The sequence below is a fragment of the Dermacentor andersoni genome, chromosome 6, assembly GCF_023375885.2.
Source record: "Dermacentor andersoni chromosome 6, qqDerAnde1_hic_scaffold, whole genome shotgun sequence".
In the NCBI taxonomy this organism is placed as follows: Eukaryota; Metazoa; Arthropoda; class Arachnida; order Ixodida; family Ixodidae; genus Dermacentor; species Dermacentor andersoni.
In genome coordinates, this window is record NC_092819.1 from 170,912,800 (window position 1) to 170,929,678 (window position 16,879).

At 46.3% G+C, this 16,879-nt stretch overlaps 1 long non-coding RNA gene across 2 annotated transcripts; it reads right to left on the reverse strand.

The window, feature by feature from the left end:
* Window positions 1–212: 212 nt before the first annotated feature.
* Window positions 213–13,300, reverse strand: LOC140219031 (uncharacterized). Of its 2 annotated transcripts, XR_011895325.1 has the most exons (3): window positions 12,194–13,300; window positions 2,069–2,303; window positions 213–664 (listed from the first exon to the last, which is right to left on the reverse strand). It is a non-coding gene; the product is annotated as an uncharacterized lncRNA (long non-coding RNA). The 2 variants fall into 2 exon arrangements; XR_011895324.1 differs by lacking the exon at window positions 12,194–13,300 and having other exon boundaries at window positions 2,069–4,833.
* Window positions 13,301–16,879: the final 3,579 nt, after the last annotated feature.

The following is a 16,879-nucleotide window of genomic DNA, read 5'->3' on the forward strand; positions in this document are numbered from 1 at the left end:
TGTACCTCTAGCCCGATCCCTTTTTGAGACACGCCTAAAGGTATACAGTATGTGCAATATAAAAATTAATTATGTCGAAGTGCAAAGGCAGCTTCAGTATCTGGAGCACCACTCGCTCTTCAACCCAATTCACATTTCCGAATGTTTATGTGCGCGTGCTGCTTTCAAACCTAGCCGGAAAATGTGCCCAAAACATGGACAGTGGTTCAGTCTTAGAAAAATCAGAACATTTTTATTAGTTGAAATTACATTTGAAATTGTAGCTCAGTATCAGCTACAATGCTTTTGCGTTGTAGCTCGTACTGACCACGATAGTACATGCTTTGCTATGTTTAGCCTATGTTATTTAACTTTGACACAATACTTTCCAGTATGCCAAGTGCAGCTTGCTGTCTTGCTGCAGTAAAGCGGCGTTGTTCTGTTCGCTCCTTCCTTATCTCTTCTTGCATTAGATTCAACTGTAGCAATTGCTCCTTCCTATGCTCGCGCTCCACTTCTTTTAAACGGGCGTCCAGCAATGCCCGTTCCTTCTTCCATGATAGGCGGCACTCTTCTAGGGCGATGCCCTTTTACTCGAGCCCAAAGTCTTTGTCTTTCGGTTCCATCTCGTGCTTCATACGTTTTTCGAGGAATTCGTAATCTCTTCATTCTTGCTTCCTGTTTCCTGAAAGCAAAAGTACTCACAATGAGTTAAGCTTGCAACAACTATGCTAAGCAGTTACTGCCATCATCCTAGCACAATAAAAGAAATACACTTTGTCGTATGATTTAAATGTGTAATGATTCCTTTGTGTGCGTTTTCATGTTGCGTTAGACTACACACAAGTATTTGTTACCGAGCAGACAGATCGAAGTCCTTATACATAGTCTAAAGTTGTGTGCATCTAGAGAGTTGAAATAAATGTGTTAAAGCCCCAGAATTATGTAGTGCATCAGCAGTGCCCGGCCTTCTGTCTCCATTCAGGCAGGATAACGGAAAATGACCGACATGTAATTAAATAATATTACATCAATAATTGTTCGCACAGCCGCCTTTTGTAAGAGTAAGCAACTTCATACGTTGTTGCAAATATTTTTGTAATATTACGTGTAGTCGTAATTTTGTAATAATAAAGGAGTGTACAATTACAGTAGAATTTCGTTAAATGGAAATTGCTTAAACGGAATTGGCGTTTAAACAGAACAGCCGCATTTATGTTTGTTAGTTTTATTTGGACAATGCAAGAAATTGCGTAAATTGGAACCAACATTTGTGCAACTTCCATTTAACGAAACAAGCAAGATTTAGAGCAAATTTGTCAGGAAAGGCTATAATTTGCTTTTTTATTTTGTGACACCTATCTTCTACATAGAGAGCCATCCTTAAGACTCAAACAAGCAAAAATATGATAAATATTGCATAGCACGTGCAGTCCGGACAGCTTGGTGATACAGCCACACGCCCCATAGACGGCTGGAGTAAGTACTGAAATTCCGGCCGCCTTACAAGTGCGCTGTTCGATAATTTAGACCTCAACAGCACAACCTCACGCAAAGCCAGCTATCGATTCGAGAAGGAAGAGCAATGTTCTTGCTTTGACGCGTGGCCGATGTCTCCTATAAATGAAAACTAGTGAACCCTAGACAATCCAAAAGTATCCTACTGCTCTTAAACCCTGGGACAAGCGAGCTGCCACATTCATTTCTTTATTCTTATAATGTCTATCACTCGTAAAAGTGTGCATGGCATATAGTTCTGCACTTTTGCACCCCTCTCTCAGTAAACGTAACTGCTCTTAATCGGTACATACTTCGCTGGATCCTTGATTTTCCAGTTAACGAGAGTTTACCGCATTTTCACGGGTGTGTCGGGTAAAAACATGAGGTAACTGCCACTCAAATAAGTTCAGCAATATGCCTACTATCCCAGGTGAGTATCACATATCACGCACAATAATAATGCTAAATTTATTGTGCAACATTATTGTTGCTGTGTAAACAACTATAAAATCGGCACATAAGTGGAGCTCTGCAGTTATGTACCCTTATTTTTCAAATAAAATTGTGGTATAATGGTGATGCTACTTGCCAGGCTGTAGCTCGCCTCGTGCTGTCGGTCTGGGCGAAGCACAGTCAGAAACACTCTCACTTGGTGCAACTGATGGCCCCTGATCCTCGCGCAGTGATTGTGCCGATGCAGCAGGAGCAGTACTGTTGGACGTGTACGTGCTCGGTAATTGCGAGCAGCTGCTGTTGTTCAGCTGAGGCGTCGCCGTCACCATTTATTGTGTTGTTGAACAACTGCGACGGCAACTCGCTCACACCTGCAAGTCATTTTTGTAAGTTAAATACACAACAATGCAAATTCAAAACAAATGAATTGCATGTCCAGTGCAAAATTATATACACTAGTAAAAGAAGCCATCCCGATTCCTCATGGCAACATCCAGTATTTCGCGCCTTGATTGTTCAACGAGACGTGGCCCTCGTCGTGTTAGTTTTCAAGGTGCTCCCTCGCTGCCTCAACTCCGAAGATGCTAATGCGGAGCAGAAGATGCACAAGCGTCGCTTGCTTAACCGCAAATTGACGGCTACGCTGAAGCGCATGCAGTGTCTGCGGATTTTGAATCCCGAGGTATAGGCCCCCTTTTTCTAGCGACATGCCATTGCATACCGTCCGAACACGCTAGGCCTCAACTTTTGACTCGGTGGAAAATATTTCCCTTTTTTTTGCTGCTCGCTGCCGTAGAAATGTAGACCGTTTGTCGTAGTTGTACCTCCAATACTAAATCGGATTACTGCGGTGAACAAAGCAAGTGTTGCGGTACATAGTGTGCGCATAGTTAATAACTTCACCCTTTGTTGGACGGTCCGAAATATTGGTCCGACTTTTCAGGGCAACTTCGCTACTCTGTAGCGGTGAAGTATGATTTTTACAATTGAACATTCGTCTGTGGATATAAGTTTCTTAATCACTTTAAGCATATTGACACGTGTACTTGTTTATCTTTATCGGGTGACCACGTTTCACCGCCTAACAAATGTTATCGCACAGCGCCGGACGCGCCTGCATGTATCGGAAATTTCTGGAATGTTATCGATGGTTCCATACGCTGTCTGTGACCGAGCCTCGTGTAAATTTATTGCATGTATGCGCGACGCGAATAATGTAGAACTTTCTGGAAGGCCACGTGTCCCAGCGATTACTCTGGAACATTCGACGACTGATGTATAAAAGCCGACGCGCTTCACCCGCTGATCAAATTTCGACGACCGCCGATCGTGTTCGCCGCTATTGCTCTCTTTTGAGTGTAACTTGCTTTTGTTGGCATAAGCTAGCCCAATAAAACGATAGTTTTGTCATTCACCGTTTTGATTTCTTCACCGTCACTACCACGTGACAAAACTTTTTCATTCATTTCTTTGTCAAATAACGCGACAGACCGATTTATTGTTCATTGTTTACTTCATTTTCTACGATGTTTAGTTTATTCTATCCCTTTCCTTCAAACCGCCACAGCGGCAAATAGACTCTTCTGATCAAAACTCCGTGTTTTCATAATAGCTGGATTTTGGTGCGGTTAGGTGCCTAAATTTTTCGTGCCCACAGCTACCAAAACAGGTGATCAAATTATTAGAATCGTGAACAAATCGTATTGGTACATATGAGGATTGCATAGCCTTCAGGGATTTTCAAGAAGCATCTAAGAACCTTTGCGATATTGGAAAGCCCTGAATGAGGATGCTCTTACAAAGCATGCTCAATAGATATAATGAAAACATGCACAAGCTTTATGTATAATGTACTGGCTACTCTGGCTGCTTCTGATCACATTACAGGTGACCATGAGGTTGAAACGGGCCTTGAGGCTGTATTGTGGGAAGTAATATTCCTGCATTTTGCTATTACAGAATCATTGCCAGCTTTAAGATTTGACGTTATCTGAAAAAGACTTCATCTGAAAAAACACATGAAATGTCTTGGACACAAAGCGATCTGTTATCTGCTTGCGTCCATGAAAGGGCTGAGACGCACGCAATATTCAAAGGTAAAACCATGCACACAGTTTTTAAAACGAAACTCTCTTCGTGTTCGTCACGGAGCCTCTTCCTTGCTTAGTGGGTGTTGGCTGCTGCAGTCCTGCCAATTTTGGTGACTGTGTGTCTGGCACTAGATATGTGGAACTTGGCATGTATCCAAACAGCTACTTTTACTTCCGACAATCACTGGTTAAGTGCAGCTCAACGTGTACCACTGGGTAGATGCCTGGGCAGACAAGTAGAACAAGGGGCAAGAAATTAACTATGCAACAGGAAATTAAGAAGTCAGCCACAGAGAATTCAAAAAGCCAGCATCAAAAGCTGCCGAGAGTGGACAAAAATGAACCAGACGAGACCAGGACATGCATTGAGCGTAGAGCTACATAGAAGTGAACGATGAGCAAAACGAGAACAAGGTGAAGTGAACGAGTGATTACATTTTACTGAACATTACAAAGGCTTCACTTATAATCGATTTCCACATATGCATGCAATCTGCTAATTTTCTGTGCAAAACGCAAGCAGAAAGGATATATTGCATCCATCGGTGTTAATATATTTTCTAGCATTTTTTCAGCCAACACACACATTCCCGTTAAATGATACAGATCACTGTAGGTGGCTGTCACAAGCACATTACAAGAATTGTGAATTGGAAGCTGTTAGCTGCCTGCAACATGTCGTGTTGCAAGGGCACATATAGTCTTTGTGTGCACATTGACTTCGTATCTTTTGCCAATTTGACTGGCTCCGACTCGATAGCAATAACACACAGGCCACTTTACGTTCGAGCTGCTCGAAAGCCTGCGAGAGCTGAATGTACATTGACGAACAAAAGCTCATAAGTCCATGGCGTTAGCGAAAAAATTCACACTTTTTCTGGTACAGCCGTGCGTTGTACAAGTGTCTCAATACATGTCATTCATTGAACAGGCACATATTGTCTGTACCACTTGGATTTCAGCGTGCATGCGTAGGCTGGACAAAAAAATTCTACCATATTTTGTCTCCAAACTTTTGCTCACGAATGTAAAGCATTATTTCTGTTGTAAATAGATGTGGCTTGCACACAAGGCATGTGCATGCTAAATTTCTGGGTAAAAAAAAGAAGAGATATGCTGCATGAAGAACAGAAGGTGCTGCAGCCACATAACCTGACATTTGATCTTCGTTGCGCTCACAGCTTGAAGAGACGGAACTAAGCGAATGTCTTTTAAATGCTTGATTTTAGCCAGTCGAATTTACCAACACGGGGATTGAAAGCACGGGTGTCCATCTGCTGTTAGGCTGGGCTGTCTATTTAGTTAGAACTTCAACTACTGCGTTCATTGGTGCTGAAAGATATTAAGTCAGTGTAGCTCAGCATACAGTATTTCGTTTGTCACCAGAATGCTTGAGAACCACTTGCTATCCTTCGTTGGCAGCATCCTCATAATCAGCAGGCACCCCATAAGAAAAATAGACAAGGTCAATTTTGGATGGTATGCTTGCAAGTGCTGAAAGTTCTCGAGATATTGTTACGTGTAAAAAGACACAGACGAAGCAGGCTATTTACAGGCTATTCACACTGGACTGGAACCAGAGCGCCAGTCCGACATTCACTCGCGCCAAGGGCACAGACCCACTTCGTCGTCGTTTTCGCGGCGGCTCATCTCTCGGGCATCTACCGATAATATCGTAATACTACCCCCCCGGCGGCAAAAGCGCCGCCACGGTGCTTTTATATATCCAAGGCACGTGCAGAGTTGTAGGGCTTGAGTCGGGTGACGTGGACAATGTCACTGGTTGTCGCACCGGAGGACGTAGTGGGCGTGGTTAGAACAATTTCATAGGTGACATAGGTCACTTGGCGGAGCACACGATATGGGCCGGTATAACAGGAAAGCAGTTTCTCACAAAGGCCAACTTTGCGCGATGGTGACCAAAGCAACGCGAGGGTGCCGGGCGCAAAATGGACATCACGGTGACGGAGGTCGTAGCGTCGCTTCTGTTTGTCTTGAGAGACTTGTAGACGAACGCGCGCAAGTTGACGAGCATGGTCAGCACGGGCGATTGCATCACGGGCATAAGCGCTAGTTGAAGCTGTGGTGGACGGAAGCACGGTGTCTAGTAGTAGCGTCGGTTAGCGTAGTAGCGCCATACAAGAGGTAAAAGGGGGAAAGCCGGCAGTTTCGAGACGGGAAGAGTTGTATGCAAAGGTAATGTAGGGAAGAGCCCGGTCCCAGTCACGGCGGTCGTCTGAAACGTATTTGGATAGCATATCTGTGAGGGTGCGGTTCAAACGCTCAGTGAGGCCGTTCGTTTGAGGGTGGTAGGAGGTCGTAAATTTTTGCTGAATGGAGCAGGCCCGCATGATTTCGTCAATGACTTTCGCCAAAAACGTACGGCCACGGTCTGTTAGCAATTGACGCAGAGCACCATGCATCAAAACAATATCATGTAGAAGGAAGTCCGCAACGTCAGTTGCGCAATGGTCGGAAGAGCGCGGGTTACGGCGTAGCGGGTCGCGTAGTCAGCCGCGACTGCAACCCACTTGTTTCCTGATGTAGATTCCGGAAATGGGCCGAGAAGGTCTAAGCCAACACGATGGAAGGGCTCGGCAGGGATGTCGAGCGGCTGCAGGTAACCAGCGGGGGGCTGGGAAGGCTTCTTGCGTCGTTGGCAAAGTTCACAAGCGGCGACGTAACGTCGTACGGAACGGGCAAGACCCGGCCAGAAAAAATGGCAACGTACACGGTCATAGGTTCGAGATACGCCGAGGTGTCCTGCCGTTGGTGCGTCGTGGAGCTCTTCTAGAACGGTTGAGCGGAGGTGTTTAGGTATTACAAGTAGGAACTCAGAGCCGTCCGGATGAAGATTACGACGGTACGGAGTACCGTCGCGGAGGACGAAGAGGCGTAGAGTGGCGTCGGCCGGAGAGTGTTCAAAACGGTCGATTAGTCCTCTGATGTTGGCGTCACGACGTTGCTCGTCGGCGAAATGAAACAGCTGCGACACAGAGAATACACAAGCAGCACTGGTAATATTGGAGGAGTCAGGGTCGTCAACAGGGTAACACGACAGGCTGTCAGCGTCTTGGTGCAGGCGGCCAGACTTGTAGACCACAGAATACGAAAATTCTTGTAGTCTCAAAGCCCATCGACCAAGGCGGCCTGTAGCATCTTTTAGGGATGAGAGCCAGCATAGAGCATGATGGTCAGTGGCTACGGAAAAAGGGCTACCGTAAAGGTAGGGACGGAACTTCGCAACCACCCAGACTACAGCAAGGTATTCTCGTTCTGTAATGGAATAGTTGCACTGCGATGGTGTGAGGAGGCGGCTTGCATAAGTAATAACGCGACCCTGGACACGCTGACGCTGGGCTAAGACGCACCTACGCCATGCCCACTGGCATCTGTACGCAATTCTTTAGGGGCATCAGGGTCGAAGTTGGCGAGAATGGGTGGTGAGGAGAGAAGAGTGACGAGACGAGAGAAGGCGGCGGCTTCTACAGTACCCCACGAGAATTGTACGCCTTTCTTCAAAAGATTAGTGAGGGGTCTAGCAATTGCCGCAAAATCTTGAACAAAACGACGAAAGTACGAGCATAGCCCGACAAAACTTCGAACGTCTGCGGCTGTCTTCGGAACCGGAAAGTCTCGGACAGCGCGAGTTTTGTCAGGATCAGGCTGTACTCCGGAAGCATCAACGAGGTGGCCCAGAACACTAATTTGGCGGTGGCCCAAACGACATTTCGACGAGTTAAGTTGCAGCTTCGACTTTCCAAATACATCTAGTATAGCTGTTAGACGCTCAAGGTGAGTGTCGAACGTGGGCGAGAAGACGATGACGTCGTCGAGGTAGCAGAGACAAGTGGACCATTTCCAACCACGGAGCAAGGAGTCCATCATACGCTCAAAGGTGGCAAGGGCGTTGCATAATCCAAACGGCATTACTTTAAATTGGTATAGGCCATCAGGTGTGATGAACGCGGTTTTTTCTCTGTCCATATCGTCAACAGCAATCTGCCAGTATCTAGAACGAAGATCGAGAGAAGAGAAATAGCTGGAACCGTGGAGGCAGTCAAGGGCGTCGTCTATACGTGGGAGCGGGTAGGCGTCCTTCTTAGTAATGTTGTTCAGATGGCGGTAGTCAACACAGAAGCACCACGTGCCATCCTTCTTCTTAACCAACACTACATGTGACGCCCAGGGACTCAATGAAGGCTCAATGATGTTTTTGTCTAGCATTTTGTTGACTTCGCTTTGAATTACTCGGCGTTCCGACGCAAAAACTCGATACGGTCGTCGGTGAATAGGAGTAGCATAGCCAGTAAGAATCCGATGCTTGACCGTGAGCGTCTGGCCTAAAGGGCGATCGTCGAAGTCGAAAATATCTCTGTAGGACGATAATACTTGGTAAAGGTCTTCAGCCTTTACCAAGACAGGTCCGTCGCAACCATTTTCTGTATCTTGGGATCGGCGGCCGAGGTTGGCACGATGGGCCTACTAAGCTCGCAAAAGCATCGGTTGATAACGCTGCCACGTGATGGTCGCCGAGACAATCAACTTTGGCAAGGCAAATACCTTGCGGTAGAATTTGCTTTGCCAATCCAAAGTTAAAGATAGGTATGCGAGTGCGGTTCTCAGTAATAGTAAGTATACCGTGAGGCACGGTAACGTCATAATGTAGTACTCGCCATCAGGGACTGGTGGGGAAGACAAGAGTTCAATATAGGCTATTGATTTTGGCGGCAGGCGAATAAAGCCGGTGGGGCGTAAGCGGCACTGGGGTGCGTCAGAAGGTTCTGCGAGAAGCGGCAACTCAAGGCGAAGGGTACTGGCAGAGCAGTCAATAAGAGCAGAATGCGCGGAGAGAAAATCGAGGCCGAGAGTGAGGTCGTGGGGGCAATGAGTAATCACGGTGAAGAGGACAGGAGTGTGGCGGCCAGCGATGCTAACACATGCCATACGCATGCCGATGATAGGCACAGTAGCGCCATCCGCAACGCGGACGACGCGTGCCAACCCTGGTGTGAGGAGCTTGTTCAGTCGTCGTCGGAAGGCAGCACTCATAATAGAAAGATGTGCCCCTGTATCGATGAGTGCCGTGACAGGATAGCCATCAACGTCAACGTCAAGAAGGTTTTGGTTTGTGTTTAACGTGAGCAGAGGATTTCAGGGCAGGGTCGACAACGCAGCTTCACCTCCAGAAGCTGCAGTGACTAGTTTTTCGGCTGGGCCCGGGAGGCGATAGGCGGCGAAGAGAAGCGGCGGGGTTGGGCGAACGAGACTGTTGGCGTCGAGGTGAGGGCGAGCGGCTGTAGCGGAGGTTCGGAGCAGGGGCATCAGTGGCAGTGGGTTCATGGCAGGTGGCATAGGGAACAGAAGGTCCAAAGGTGCGGGATTAAATGGCGGCGTATGTCTGAGGAGGCGGTGGCCATCGGTTGCGGCAGTGACGAGCGACGTGGCCGATGCGACAGCAGTGGAAGCAGACTGGTCTGCCATCAGGGGTACGCAATTCGGACGGGTTGCGGCGAGATGTGGTAGAAAAGGACTGTCGGGGACGAAGAGGGCCGGTAGAGAACTGGGGAACGCTGGGTGTAGATGTTGAACACATGGAGTTCAGACCCATGTTCTCAAGTTCCTGCCTGACTACGGCCTGAATCATGGCAATCGTGGTTGCTGGCGGATCGGGAGGCGTCGTGGAGAAAGTTGGCGAGCAGGCGGCCTCGAGCTCGCGGCGAACAATACGGGTGACGTCGTCACAGGTGGTGGCCTGACGCGGTCGACCCTCACATGTCGACGTAGCAGCAGTGTTGGGTAGCCGCGTGATGTGGTGCGTGATACGGCGGCTCTTGGCTTGTTCAAGGCGACGGCATTCTTTAATGATGGCGTCGATTGTCGAGACGTTGCCGAAAACAAGCAAATCGAAAGCGTCGTCGGCGATGCCTTTTAGAACATGGGACACGTTATCTGATTCAGACACAGCATCGTCAGCTTTGCGACATAGAGCCAAGACGTCGAAGATGTATGAAACGTACGGCTCTGTAGATGTCTGAACACGAGACGCAAGAGCATTTCTCGCGGCAACCTTGCGGCCAATGGGGTCGCCGAACAGCTCCCGTAGCTTTTCTTTGAAAGTGTCCCAACTGCTTATCTCGTCGTCATGCGTCTGGTACCACACGCGTGGGGTGCCGCCAAGATAAAAGATGACATTGGCGAGCATAATTGTTGGGTCCCACCTGTTATTAGCGCTGGCATGTTCATATAGCTTGATCCATTCGTCAACGTCCTGTCCCTCCAGGCCAGAGAACACACCAGAGTCGCGATGTTGGGCAACCGTGACGATTGGAGCAGTCGAACCAGCCGAAGCCGTTGCAGAGGCGGGCTCGTCACCGGGAGGCATGGTGACAAGCTCGATGTACCGACCACTCCGGAGTTCTGTGGCGAGGACGGGGATCGCTGACCTCCACCAGAATGTTACGTGTAGAAAGATACAGACGAAAGAGGCTATTTACAGGCTATTTACACTGGACTGGAGCCAGAGCGCCAGGCCGACATTCACTCGCGCCAAGGGCACAGACCCACTTTGTCGTCGTTCTCGCGGCGGCTCGTCTCTCGGGTATCACCGATAATATCGTAATAATATGAATTAGGTGAGACGGGCAACTGTGAGAAAGCTAGGCCACTGAAACTCGCGTTTCTGATTTGTGCCCGATTTGTTCAGCCACGTTAAAATGCGTGGAGCTTTAACATGTGAGGAGCCTAGACATCTAAAAGACGAGGGGCAAGAAAATTGAATGCAGCTACCAAGCAAAAGATGCGGAAGTGTAAGCTGTTGATTTTGACTATCAAGCAAACACAGGGAGAAGAATCAGCTTCCAATTAGAATAAGTATTTTACATTATGAGCCTACATTTGACAGTCTGGCAAGGAACTAAAATATCAGCATTTATAACGCACAAATTATATATAGCAAAGTGCGGTAAACATTTGCACATGTGAACGCTTGCTACCTTCTTGCACCATCTGCAATGTCCAGGTTTGTGCTCCAGACAGTACCTATCGCAGTGACCTGAATACTCTACAAACATTTGTCCCAATTGTACTGCTTCTTTCCCCTCCAGCATCGATTTCTCAACGCGTTCAAGAAGCCGAGGCACCCCATTTTTGCAGACGGCGGGTACCATGTGCACAGGGGCTGAGCAATTGACCAGTTGGCAAAGATCATTGTTAATGGTTTCGCTGAGCAGTTTCGCCACGGTGTCAAGTCTTCTGCACATGATGAACCAGGCGCTGTCTACAAGGCAGTTAAGTGCTGCTTCTGCAACACCAAAGGCTACAAATCAAATGAATGCATCAAGTTTCGTAAGCTAGCTTCTGGGCAGATGTCAACACAACGCTAAATGTTGCCTGCAATCAAACGGCCCTTCTCAGGGCCACCCATATGTTGTCCGGCAGGTTCGAAATGCTCCTGACCATTGCCCTCTCCATTTTCCTGTTTACTCAGGAATCGCTTTGCTTAGCAAGGTATGTAGGGAAGGTAAGGATGCACATGATGCATAGGTAAGGATGCACAGGATTTTTCTTTCCAATTCCATACTTATAGTTCCTGCAATAACATATTCAGAGCACTGCTCAGACCATGCAGTGCAAAAGGGATAAGAATTGTAGTATAACTGTTACATTATCTCGGCACAAGTCTTGGGTGTGGTAATGTCATAGTGAAGGTGTTTGTACAATAGGCAGTACAATATGCAGGGTGTTTCAGCTAACTTGTGGCAAGGCTGTAAAAAATAAAGAACGAGAGAAACTAGGCCTGTAATACTCAAATGCAATCAGTTCAGTAGACTATCCTCTTGAGCAACTTTAATATTTACGGCTTATTGAGAAATATCTGACTGCTTTATTTTGATGAAGATAGCTGCTGCGGTTATTTTTTCAGGACTAAAGAAAGTGCACAAAATTGAAAAAAGTGCCATGCAACTATTCACTTTTGAGCAGTGACGCCAGTGCTCTCACACATGCTTCAAACAAATGAACAATGCGGCATAGAGACAGGATGTAAAAAATATGGAGGTCGGACGCATTGTGAAAATTATTTAAGCTAAGCTTTCTTTGGCTGTTTGCGTTCATTGATGGCATTTGGCTGTGATTTTGACGGCATATGGCAGTGATGTGTTAAATGTTACCTTGCGTGCACCACTTGAGTTTGTCTGTAGTACACAGGCAGGCATGCGCTCCGACGCTCGAGGTGGTCTTGTGCACCATCCATATCTTGCGAGAATGGTGGCACTGTCATTCCCTCACACGGCGCATCACATGGTGGGTGAGGTAGAGAAATCCTCTTACTGAATCTTCAGGAGAAATAGCTGCTTCGACGTCCTGTGCCCGACGGACCAGCGCATGCTGGCCACACAGGCTTCTATCACGCAGCACAGCCTCCCAGTGTTGCAGTATAGGGACATTGTGGTTGAAGTTTTGATGCTGGACTACCACTTGCATATTGTCGTTTTGACGCCGTAGTGCTTTATTGCAACTTTGCATCTGCACATCCTGTGTCAATTGCTGGCATGGACACACTTGCCGTATTTATTTGTCAGAAATAGCATAAACATGCCGTACAATACCTTCAATTATCAATACAATATTTTTAGTTTGCCCACAACTGTCGACATGTGTAGTTGCAGCGTTTTTTACGAAGGATGCTTTCTGACGGAATCTTTACCTTCTCCCGCGATTATTCCGTGAATGTAAACGGTTTCATCATGGCGTTGACTTGTATTCTTTGTCGACCATTCTATTTCCCCTCTGGGCTGTTGCACGCGAGCACAAAGGTAAGGCTGTGTAGCTTCTGCAATGCTTTTGTCTATTCCTTCCAGGCACACAACTAGCAATGTATCATAAGGGCTGCAATAGAACATCGCCCATAGCACAAAACAGCTTCAATATAGGTTCCATACGGAACAATAGGCATAGGCTTGTTGCAGTATACAACTTCCGATAGCCATAAAAGGCAATCCAGCATGCTGATGAGCAAAACGAGAACAAGGCGAAAGCAGAAGCCAACGTTTCGACAAGTGGACTTTTCTTCAAGGCGACATGTGGCTTTCCTCGCCACAGTATATATAGGTGGGGTTCTTCTAAAGGGGAGAGTGTGTAAGGCGGTTGGTTGTGGCAACGAGCCAAGCTGAGTTAGCGTGTCGAATTGAGAATAAAGGAATGTTGTGCACAAGGCCGCGTGTCCGGTCGTCTATCAATCACGTGTCAACGTCCGCGTGTTAGCCAGCGTGTCAACGGCGTCTGACACGTCGGCTGGCAAGAAAAGGAACAGAAAGAAAAAAAGGAAAAAAACGATAAGAAACCAAACAATTAGCTTAGTCTCTTTTTTCCTTTTCTTTCCTATTTTTTCCAGCCGGCGTGTCGGACGCCTTTGACACGCCTATAAAACTGTACCGACACCGACGGAAGCCACTTCAGAGCAGGCTGGTGGTCGTTCTGTAACGACTGCTAACCCATCGCTATTACGCATCGCAGACCTTCCTGACAAGACATAGCTACCGGCAACAGCCCAAGACAGTGGCCGAGTAAAAGGCTCACCGACTGCACGCACAAGCACTACCGCTTGCTTCTGAGCAAGTGCCATCATCGACTACAGCGTATCTACCACGGGATTGATCACGGGATATCTACGCAAAGGGGGGGGGGGGGGGGGGGCGCGTTTGCGACGCCTGTAAAACTGCACCGACACCGACGGGAGCCACTTCAGAGCAGGCTAGTGGCCGTTCTGCAACGACTGCTAACCCATCGCTCTTACGTATCGCAGGTGGGCCTTTCAGACACCTTGTTATGCAATATCTATTGGCGTAACTGCCGGCCTGCTCTGAACGTGGTTTGAAATTTATGCCATTTCTTACTTGTTTGCATCTTTTTGTCGCTTTTCGAGCCGTATTCCGAGATTCTGCAGACTATGGATGTGTTGAAGGATTCTGCCAGATCCATGTCTGAAAAGGCACCAAATTCTATTAAGGAACTAGCAAAGCTGTTCATTGAATTGACAGCGAAGTTTATCGAGGTCGTAGCCGAACTTAGGACTGACGTAATTACCATGAAACAATCCGATGAGTTCAATAGTGAGAGCTTCGATGAGTTCAACAGCGAAATCCGGAATTTACGCCAGGAGCTCACTGTGGTGAAGAACCGCAGTGAAGACAGTGAAGCAGACTGCCAGAGGCTAAGGAAAAGCCTGGAGGACTTAAAAAAGCATCTTGTTGAATTGAAGCAATACAGTAGGCGCAACAACACTGAACTAAAAGGAGTCCCAGAGAGAGAGAACGAGAACCTAAACGACACAGTCCAGAAGGTAGCCAAGTGCCTTAAATTCGATCTCTCTGCTTGTGATATAGATGTCGCGCATAGAGCTCCGGTTAAAGGATCTGGGCTTCTAAATATAACTGTGAAGTTCAACTCAGGGTGTGCGCGGGACAAATTCTTTTGTGCAGCCAAGAAAAACCGATTGAAAACAAAGATGCTTGGCTTTGAGGATAACGACCCAATCTTTGTGAATGACCACCTCTGCCCTGAAAACAAAATCTTGCTAGGCAAGACCATCGAATTGAAAAAAGAAAAAGGCTGGAAATTTGCCTGGGTTTCAAATGGTAAAATCTTGGCGAGGAAAGCAGACAATTCGAAAGTCGTCCACGTGACATGTGAAGATGATCTTTCAAAAATTGTCTAGTAACTGCTTCCTAGCCACAGCTACCTCATGGCGTTCGCCAAGATGGACAATAGTAGCTTGCACATATTCCACGGCAATATACGCAGTTTAAGAAGGAACTTGAACGTGCTTCTTGCTCGTCTTTTTCAGTACGAAAAATATTATGGTGACATTGCAATATCTCAAACTTGGCTCAAAAAAAGGTGAAGATGTTGTTATTCCTGATTATCTCACAATTTTTCATCCACGTGATTCACTTTCGCGCGGCGGTGGTGTAGCCCCCTTTTTGTTCATAACAGTCGCACCTACTCACCATTGCCCAATGTCTCCTGCAGCACATCTGATATCGAAGCCTCATTTATCAAACTAGACAACTCTGTTATCATAGCTGTCGTGTATCGACCACCTAATCCACCTGTAGCTTTATTTTTTCAAAAACTTGAAGCCATATTTTTCACTCTAGTGTCACGACACAAAGGTCCGGTTATAATTAGTGGTGACGTTAACATAGACACCCGTCATACAAACTATAGTGACTACACGTATCTACTAAAGTCAGTTAAATTTCAAAATCTGATCACCGTCCCCACTAGAATAACAAGTACATCCGCAACTGTCATTGATCATGTTTTAACTAATATAACCTCGAATATTATTGCCGGGGTATGCAACCAACCCATCTCTGACCATCTCCCCGCCTACGTAACGGTCAAAAACGTCATAAAACCGAAATTAACGCACGCCAAAGTAAGTACGAGGATTGACTACGCTTTGCTGAGATCGAATATCCAGTTAATCGACACTAGTGTCATATACCACGATGACGTCGACATAGAATTCTCCAATCTAATCGACATCCTGACTTGCGTTAAAACTAGCAACAGTATCAAAACATCTGTTCGCTCATATAAGTTGCCCGTCTCACCCTGGATGACGGAGCAGATTTTAGCAGTATTGCAGCAGAAGGACTTTTGTTATCATAAATGGAAACAGCATAAGGATAACAGCTATTACTTGGGTCAGTACAAAAAGGTACGCAATAAATCTGAGGCAGTTATGCGTACACAAAAAAAAAGAATACTATACACGTTTAATCGAACAGAGCTCCAGTGACTGTAAAGAACTCTGGCAAATCGTGGATAGTGTTATAGGCAAGCCACACAAACGTTTCCGGGCGTGGTTGATCAGAATGTTCTAAACAGCTTTAATTCATATTTTACTACTGTTGGAATTTCTTCAGGTACCAATGTAAATAATACAGATATAAACTCTTTGTTACGAAGTCCACTCCAAAACTTCTTTCGTATGGATGACACTGAACTTAACGAGATACACTTAACATTAGCAACTATGGATAGTAATAAAGCTGCAGGCATAGATGAAATAGTATGTATGTTAAAAGAAAATATTGATATTCTGGGTCCAATATTACGCCATGTCTTCAATCACTCACTTGAAACCGCCACGTACCCAACGTCACTAAAGACAGCCCGAGTTGTCCCAATATACAAGGACGGCGATAGCTCATGCCCTTCTAGTTACTGACCAATATCCGTGCTCAGCGCCATTAAGGTACTTTTCGAGAAAATCCTTGCGAATCGAATCAATAGCTTTCCAAAATACAACATAATTTGCCCACAGCAACATGGTTTCCGGCCAAACCATTCAACTTCATTAGCGGTGCAGTCTTTAGCCCACATTATAAACTGTGCTTTAAATGACAACAAACTTGTAGCTGTAGTCTTTCTCGATTTAAAGAAGGCCTTCGATACGGTCAACCATTCCATCCTTTTGTACAAGCTAAAGCGCTACGGTTTTCGGGAACGGATTTTCGATTTGTTTTCTAGTTACTTCAATGAACGTCATCAGATAGTTGTCATAAATAATGTCTCATCGTCAGCACAACGCATTCATGCAGGCATGCCCCAAGGGTCTGTTTTGGGACCCATGATTTCTTCTATATACGTTTCTGACCTTCCACGTGTCTTAATATTCGGAGAAATGCTGATGTATGCAGACGACACTGCTATAATTACAGGCAATAGCATCGAGTAAATACAGTCCAAAGCAAACGTAGATTTGGCAAACGTCTCTAAATGGTTTTCAGCCAACAAGCTTACTGCAAATGTCAAGAAAACAAAACATTCTATATTTCACTCCC